The following is a 9,325-nucleotide window of genomic DNA, read 5'->3' as shown; positions in this document are numbered from 1 at the left end:
AATTACTTCTTGAAAATTAATATTTTATTATACAGATTATAACTTATGCATTAATAATGCAATATAAACACTTAAGAATTGTTGATAGAATATTTGACAGAAGCATTACTTAACAATATTACCGATGTTTTTTTAATATTATTTGCAGGCAAGTTAGACTATGGTTTTAAGGAAGCAAAACTTATGGATAAAATTATTAAACTTAATTTTTAAATATATTTATTTTCATTTATTTATTTATTATATTTTTCTACAGGGTGAAGAATGGATGCGAACAACTGATTTTGAAGTTATTATCTTTTTTTCGATAGTACGGAAAAAAGTACCGAACAATTTTAACAAAGCATTTAGAGGAGTATTTTCTTGTTATTAAAATTCTTGAGGAATGAAACTCAAGTGCGATGCATGAAACGCGTCTCAGAGGGTTCACCAATAAACCAAGTTCATGCGCATTCACATCATTCGGGAGCTGTTTTCACTTCCAAACTCGCCAATTTTGACGCACTTTGAATATCGTCATTACTTTTTTCCAGTATCGTCAGTAATTGTACCAATTGGAACATCTGCTCCCACACCCCAGAGTACAAGGTTAGGAAAACTGGGATAGGTACTGTAGGCCTTGGCCCTCCATGGTCTGTCGCGACACTGAGTTTAGTTAAGTTTAAAAAACGAATTATAAATGTCTTTGTCAAGCATGAGAACAAAATACCAAATGTGAAAATAAGTTTGCTGTCAAGAAAATTATTATATGAGGAATTAAATTTTTTTTATCGTCAACTAATATTAATTTAACAATTTTTATTAAATTAATATTAATATCAATAATTAACTTTAATAATTTTATTATAACTGTTAATTTTAATTTTGTTACTTTTTGTGATGATTAATTTAATGATTTAAAAGGGTTACTTTTGGCGCGGTTTCTGTTCTCGGTTCTTCTTAACAAAGAAAATATTATGATTTTCAATAAAGTTGTACCTGAAAGGAAATTGAAAAGAATAGCAGAAAAACATAATCATATAAGTAATTCCTTGTTTTAGCTCTATTTTGTTGTATGAAACATGTTTTTTAAGTATTTACGGTTGCAATTGTTGATCTCAATGGTTTGGAAAATGATTTATTCGAAACATAAGGAAGTGACAAGGAATATTGATTACTCATCACCTCAGGGATCAGTATAGCTGTGTGAATCACAGATGATGAAAAGGAAAAATCTAATCAGACTGTTGCTTTCTTGGAAATATATAGACTAAAAGAGTGATTGAGATAGTTATCATTTTTTTTTTATGAAAAAAGTGATTGCGATAGTTATATATTTTTTTCATGAAGAAATTGATAAAAATAATTATTCTTTTAATGCAAAAAGTAATAATGATAGCTATTTTTTCATGAAATGATAGCTTAGTACTGTTAAAATTGTTTAATAAAAATATACAATAGAGTATAATTATTTTTTGAATAACAAATTAATCAATCGAGTTACTGCATGAAAATTAAATCATATTGTAATTTTTTGCAAGAAACTGTCCTTGTTCTAAATTTTTTTTATTCGATTTTAATTTTTAGCTTAAAAATGACTATTTTTAATTTTTTTGCATAAAAAATTCACGATTTGTCGGTATGATAACTTTCGAGATATTTTATAAATGCGATCTATAGTTTTCACAGAGATTTCCAAGAAAAACTTTTTGCATTTTCACATAAAACAGAAATAGAAATTACTTTAATCTATTTATATAACTATAGAGTATAAAAACAAAGATAAAAGTACGCCAATAAGAATGCAGGTTGAAATTATTTAAACACTTAAGAACTCTAAATTATTTCTTTGCCTTTAGTCCCACTAATTTTAGCATGTTTTTTGTTCGCTTAGATATTTTTTTCATTTCTAAGGTTTAATAGTGTGATTTCAAAATACCACAGATTTTAATGACTTTAATGACATAAAATAAAATAGATAAAAAATGAGCAAAAAATTGCAGCTCAACGAATTTCATGCAAAATATGTTTTTAGCTAGTAAAATGGAAGGAAAATTAAACCCCGTAACAAATTATCAAAAAATAATTAGGAATTACAAATTGATATTTATAGCAATGTAAAAGAAGGCGAGACTGAAAACATTAGAGCTTATCTGTTTGCTGAAGGAAATGGATTAAATATAATAGAGTAATAGATCAGAAACACATTCATGTTTAATATGACAATCAGTTTGGCTTTGGTGTTATCAGTTAAAATATTTTCAGTAGTAATCTTCTTTGTTTATTTTCTTTCCTAGGAAAATAATATAATAACGTTATAAATTAATGGCGGTGATCACAAAATATAGAGCAATATGAAGAAATTTTGTTTCTGGCCAGTTGCAGCATTTTTAACAGTGGCTACTTTTTGAAACAAGTATCAATTTTTCCAAAATAGAAAATCTTAAATGATATAAAAACTGTTGATTTTAATAATGTTATTTCTTTTGAAGCTTTTCTCAAAATACGGAAATAAGGCATTATAGGGCAGCAAAATGTGGCAACATTTCTCAAACAAGGTCTATTTCTAAAGTGAAGAAAAATTTTAAGAAACTAATGTGAAATAAGAAATTTTCAAAATAATATAAAAATTCCATATTTATTAAAAAAATAATAATAATGAATAGCACAAGCGTTTGCGATGACGAAAGTAGCCATCAAGTGGTGACTTTCATGCAATTTTTTAATTGCTCTTTGATACGTTTAGTCTTCTTGTAGCCGGTGGAGACCGTTAATTTTGTCCATTATCACAGAATGCCCTGTATATTTTACATATTTAAGTTATTATTATTTTCTTTAATTTTATACATTTTCTGTTTTATAGCATTAATTTCCTATTCATTTTTGCTTTTCAAAGATTGAACTCGAATGTTTAATTTCTTCAATACTCTTCCTTTGCTTGCAATATGTAAACTTTTGTATTTTCTCCCTTGTATTTCAGTATTTTGTTCCCTAAAAGTACGTTTTAAGAACAGGGCCTCCCCCCCCCTTAGTAATGATCCAGCTTTTTATAAGAAAAAGAAACATTCCATTAAACATAAAAGTTATCTATTGGAAACATTTTTAAGTTTAAAGGAACACACATATACGTATATATATATATATATAAGTTAATAAATATATATATAATATATATATATATATCTCGACGACTTAATGTACGGATTTTTATGATTTAATAAATGTATTAATAATAACAAAATTAAAAATATTCTGTTGCAGACACCACAAGACAGTTTTGCAAATACCCTCACAATACGTTACCACCCAGCATTGGAGTTGGAAGGAGATGAAATTAAGACTATTCTCTGTAAATACGGAACTGGAAGTATACAATTAGGATAAATATTATTAAAAATTATTATACATAAATTAAGACTTTTTTTCTTACAGTAGTGCTATTTTACCGTAAATTAAATGATCAAAAGTATAATAATGTTTTAATACACAATATAAATATTATTATAGTTTGCACAATTAGATAAAAATGTTGCGCACTAATTATATATGAAGATCAAGGCGGGGGTGAAGAAATGGCTGATGAAAGCTGATTCCGTGAAAAAGAAATTAAAAAAAAAAAATTCAAGAATTATCAGAAGCAAGAATACAATACAAGTCATTCACAACTTGTTAACCATAATTTACAGAGCCCTAGGTAACAGATGTTCAGAAAATGATGTTACAGAGTTAGTGAACTGTAACTTATTTGTTTGCATTTCTAGTTTTTATCTGTTAATTATCATGTAACAAAATTAATGCAAACATTTTTTCGACGGTAAAATATAGTTTTTTGACTGATTACATGAAAATTTAACTGATTGAAAGAAAACTGATTTCTTACCAGGAGAGCAAACCTGCGTTGAAGTTGAAAGTTGAATCAATTTAAGCAGATATATTTTATTTTCAATATACTCTAAAAACAGCATAATACATTTAATAAAGAAGTCTAACTTTTATTTGCTTTATTTTTGAATAGAAATTTTGAGAAACAGATATCGCACATCTCTTTGTAAAGTTGAATTTTCAAACCTAAATTTTTTTTATAAAAATGAGGATGTAGATTTATACACCGGTAATCAAGTCGGATATTTGCTGATCATGAAATAGAGATGCAATAAGAACAATGAAATAGATATGAATAACTCTGTATAAGACTTATACAGAGTTATTCATATTTATTTCATTCAGAGTTATTCATTGTTATTCATATTATTCAGAGTTATTCATATAATCTATTACGAACTTTTCGAGAATTTAAATTTTGATGCTTATTTTTGCGAAATTTTTTTTTTTTTACCGAAAATCTCTTTTATGAACTATTTTAATAAAATTCAAATTTTTCCTAAAGTGTAATTTCATCAGAAATAAATTTCTAATATAAAACTAAAAAATTATTTAGAACATTTTATAAACAACTAACTTTAAGTTTTAAAAAGACAACAAGGATTGGTAAATATTATTACATTTTATATAAATATTTGAAAAATTTCTCTTTGAAAATATAAGATACCATCAATGTAATTCATTATAAGTAATACATTATTATTTACAATTCACTTTTTTTGGTAAAAGCGCTGATTACCGAATAAAAATTTTGATTCTTGAAAATTATTAATTACAGTTTTCTTTTAAAGAATTGTTTCTGTAGGTGTCGATAAATGGAATAAAATTTTAAATACACCTTTATGTGATTCTTGAAATAAGACTAACCTATCTGTAACATAAAATATAATTTAGCAACATTATGAACAATGCAACTGGTCAGATAATAATTAAAAACCTACAGATAAATTGAAATTCCTATTTTAGTTGAATTAATGTTTGCCTTAGTTTTTAAGTCTTCTAAAACTGATACATGCATTTTAAAAACTAGTTAGTACATATCTATTTTTTAACTAGCAAATTCTAATTAAAAACAACATGAAAACAAAGATCTACATGTCTTCTTTGTATTATTAGGTCTTTCCAGAACCTACTACCTGGAATCTTATGTAAGCAATTAAGACCAAATGAAGAAATCCAAAATGTATAACCTTTTGTACTTAAATAAAATAAAGAAGAAAACAGTTGTAAGACTCATAATTTTTAATTTTAAACATTTCTGGGAAGGTATCATCAACAACATTTACGAATCAAACAACATTTACAAATGCAACAAAAGGAATTTCAATGAGTTTTCAAGAATTCCAACTTTTGTGTACTATAAAATTAATCAATAATAACATTTCAGGATTTAAAAGTCATATGCATTTATTAATCGATCCAATAACGAATAAGAAAAAGTAAATATGTATAAAATGTTTTCAGAATTTGAATAGTACTATAAGTTTATCCTAAAAAAATACTTAATATTTTACCATACAAAAAGGTAAATGCTTAAACACATACTGTGCAAAAATCTCTAAAGCTAAAAAGTTATATTTGAATATTATTTTTTTATAATATTGTTTCAGAAATAAAACACAACTACACATCTTAGGGGGATATAACATAGAATGTTCTGATATTAAGTTAAAAACATTCTGTCCTTAGATACATTTGTTTTCAGTTAAAATTTTTATTAAGAAAGACATATAAAAACATATGCATTATTTTCATTCATCGATCACAATAAAGTGTATTGATTTCTTAATTAATTGAATAGTAAATAGTTATTTTTCAAAGTGATTTTTAACTTCTTTTTGTTATCTTTTATTGAGTGCATTATTATCACTTTAAATACTTTGGTAAAAAGAAACCTAATTATTTTAGCTTTATTCCTGAAAGAAGTATTCTTAGAGAGAAAAAAACTTATTGATTGTTACAGATCATATTATCTGAAATCAGACAGGAATAATTATAAGACTTATATCCATCATGACAAAGATTATCGAATATNTCTGTAAGTTTAGATTGGAATATATATTTGATTCCGTCTAGACTTTTTAAAAATTTTTGTACCTGAATTATGCAGTTCTCACTATTATTTATTTTTAAATAATAAAACCAGCTTTTGATAGTATTCCAATTCAAATCAACATGAACTTACCTTTTTTTTGCGTTTTATGAAGTTTTAGGCCTTCTGGTATAATTATCAATTTTTCATTTCCATTTACAATTTTTTTTAAGCAAAGACAAGATAAAAAGACATTTAGACTCTTTTAAAATTAAATCATTGTTTTATTTTGTTTTAAAGCTGAACTTCCTTGAATCTTTTATATTTATTATCAATCACAGTATAATTGAAAATATATAACTAGTACACAACGTTCGCTTAGATTTAAAACTGACTCTTTTCTAACCACTAATTCAATTTTTTTTACTTGATAATGATGTCTTGTTTTAGATTTAATTATATCACTTGTCAACACGATTGATTTGGAACGTTTAATATATTTTTTGTTGTTTCTTTTCTCGAATAAAATGAGGCCGTTGCTCTCAGAGGCTAAAAAGTAAACTTGTTCGTCGTTTGTCTGAACTAAAACTAGTTTTTGTCAGCTGAGCAATTTATTTCTTTAGCTAACAATTTTATTACTTGTATTCTTGTACTTTTGATTTTGACATTTCATAAAAGAATCGTGAGATGTGTTCTAAAAAGTAACAAAATTGTTTTTTGTTTATCAACTTTGATTTAAAGTTCATGCACTATTCGAAAATTCTCTGAAAAATATGCTTAAATAAAAAATTTTTTAACTGTTATTTTATTACATTTAGACAAAAAAGACAAATAACCATAAAGGCGATGGAATTCAAACTGTTAACTGAGAGAGGAACAATTTATTAAATGCTTTCACCAAATTCGATTAAGCAACCTAAATGTTTTTGAGCAAATTGGGCCTACCTAGTGAAGCCTCTTAGTTCCTTGTAGATGGATGCATGTTATAACCTAAAAAGCCCATGACCGGCAGAAAGGGATTCAAGTCCCAGCGTTGGCACCACAATATTTCCTCTAATATCTTCAACACATGAAGAGTTTTCAATGTCCCAATTTGTGATCCTGGGCTATTAGAATACTATATTCTCATTCATGCATAGATGTCAGCAACTTAAAGCTGCTAAGCCATCTCCATTGTCCAGTTAAATTTCTTTTTATGGCTTTGAAAACTTACTGGTTGCAAATGGTTAAAAACAGTATAGTTTTGCATTCATGATTTTTTAACCATATCAGTTGTAAACGGCTTCAAACCCGTAAAGGTAAAATATGCTCTCTAGTGAAAATTTTACGTTTAATTGGATGGGCAGTCATTTTACCATAATTTTAGAATGAAAATTCTAACGTTGTGCATGAAAGCATAAATACAATGGACAAAAGAATATTACTCAAAAATTATGAAATAAAAGGATGTTATTATAACTCAAAATATTTTTGAAATAAACGCTGAAATTAATTCGATTGTTGCACTACAAAATATAAGACTTGAAATTGTTTAAAATGCAAGAATTGAAAGCTTAAGAAGTATATTCATCGAAACCTTTAAATTGTATGAATTGAAAGGTATAAAATTTAGAAATCTGAAACGTTTAAAATGCATTTTAAATTTATGAAGTAAAAATATATATTATTCATTTAAGTAAATGCTCAAAATTACTGAAATAAACCTTCTCAGAAGTAATATATACCACAAATCTCGCTTTTTTGTTAAAGAATTAAGAATTACAAAATGCTAGGTTTTTATGCTATAAATACTGTGAATAAGTTTCTTAAATTAAATAAAATACATTTTACTTACTTAAACATTATTAATATTGATAATATACAGGATATCCGAAATGTGCGCCAGATTTAGAGAAGAAAAGGATTTGCAATATTAACTGGACTAGGATTTTTGAATTTTCAAAAGGTGAGTATCATTAAATCAAAGAATTTTAAGAGTAAATTAGAAAAAGTAAAGTTATTAACAAGATCTTGAAGCCTATAAATGACATATTCTTTGAGGGTTAAAGCAAAATCTATCATTGGTTTAAAATTGTAATTTGCATTAAAAACTCTTGAAAGTGATGATTAAAATTTATATTTAAATTGTTACTTTTAAGAGTTTTATTGCCTTTTTAACCCGTTTACCTCCTTTTGTGCCTTTATATTTAATTGACAAAACTTGCACTAAAAGTTCGATGTTTTATTAATTATGAACTTTAAATTATTTAGTATAATAATTATTATCTTGCGCAAATCCAGTTTTCAGACCAATCCAAGGTAACAAACAAATAAAATGCAGTTTTTTACTTCAGTATGAATGAGCCATCAAAATTTATCCCACTATCCCCTTTTTAAGCTTTAATTTCATATTTTGTGATCTGGAAGCTTAGTTAGGTAAATATTTTAAAATCATTTTTGCAAGTGATGATGATTTTTATGATCATCATTCCTAAAAAAAATATTAACGTTTTTGAATATATTTTTTAAAAGGATCTGTATCAATAAATACGGGAAATCGTCTATTTGGAATAATTTATTAAGAAAGAGAATTCAGATAAGAATTGATATAGATAGGGTTGTTATATTCTATTCTATTCTATTCTATTCTATTCTATTCTATTCTATTCTATTCTATTCCATTTGGAACTTGATACGGGAAAGTTTACGAAATAAGTATGAAAATTTAAAACGAGTAAAAAAAATTAATACTTATATAACTATAAAAAAAGGCTATTGTAAGCATCAAAAAAAGTTTGAAATGCATTATAAGAAAATGTTTAAAATTTATGAACCGAAAATGCATACTAATAAATTAAAGAAAGGTTCACAATGAATAAAATCACCTTTTCTCTTTAAAAATATATTGTTTTTTATTCTAAAATACCAGTTTTGGCTATTAACCATTTGCTCGTAACAGGATTTAAGTAAATTTATTATGCTCATATACTGTAGGGACTTTTTCAGAGTAATTTAATCAATAATTATCAAATTTTCCATTTTTTAGGAAAGAACTCTAAAACTATTATTATGCATAAAAGTAAAATAGAATATAGTATAGAGCATAATTAATAATTAAGGATTTATATGCATGTATAATGCATTCTAAAGGTCACCAAAGGAAAAAAAAAATTAAAAAAGAGGAAAACGAATATCATAATAAAGACTGTTAAATTTAATAAGAAAGAAGTTGTTGTATTTGAATGTTTTCATAATCTAATTTTGCATTTCAGATAAGGAATTTTGTAAGTTAATTTAATTTCGCAGTTACGTAGTTCAAAGACTCTTGGCAATTATTTAAGAAGTAAAAATTACAGTAAAATTAATGCTTCGTATTTTACGAAAACAAAATAATCTTTAAAGAAAACTTTTCAGATTATAAGAATCTTAAAAAGTTTAATATATATATATATA

The 9,325-nt window shown here is 25.5% G+C and overlaps 1 long non-coding RNA gene across 1 annotated transcript; it reads left to right on the top strand.

Annotated features, from left to right (window-relative positions):
* The first annotated feature begins 3,211 nt into the window (after positions 1 to 3,211).
* LOC122271087 (uncharacterized) lies at positions 3,212 to 5,084 on the top strand. Its single transcript, XR_006226157.2, has 2 exons — positions 3,212 to 3,346; positions 4,978 to 5,084. It is a non-coding gene; the product is annotated as an uncharacterized lncRNA (long non-coding RNA).
* Positions 5,085 to 9,325: the final 4,241 nt, after the last annotated feature.

The sequence above is a fragment of the Parasteatoda tepidariorum genome, chromosome X1 (assembly GCF_043381705.1).
Source record: "Parasteatoda tepidariorum isolate YZ-2023 chromosome X1, CAS_Ptep_4.0, whole genome shotgun sequence".
In the NCBI taxonomy this organism is placed as follows: domain Eukaryota; kingdom Metazoa; phylum Arthropoda; class Arachnida; order Araneae; family Theridiidae; genus Parasteatoda; species Parasteatoda tepidariorum.
This window is presented reverse-complemented; position numbering and strand designations above follow the sequence as displayed.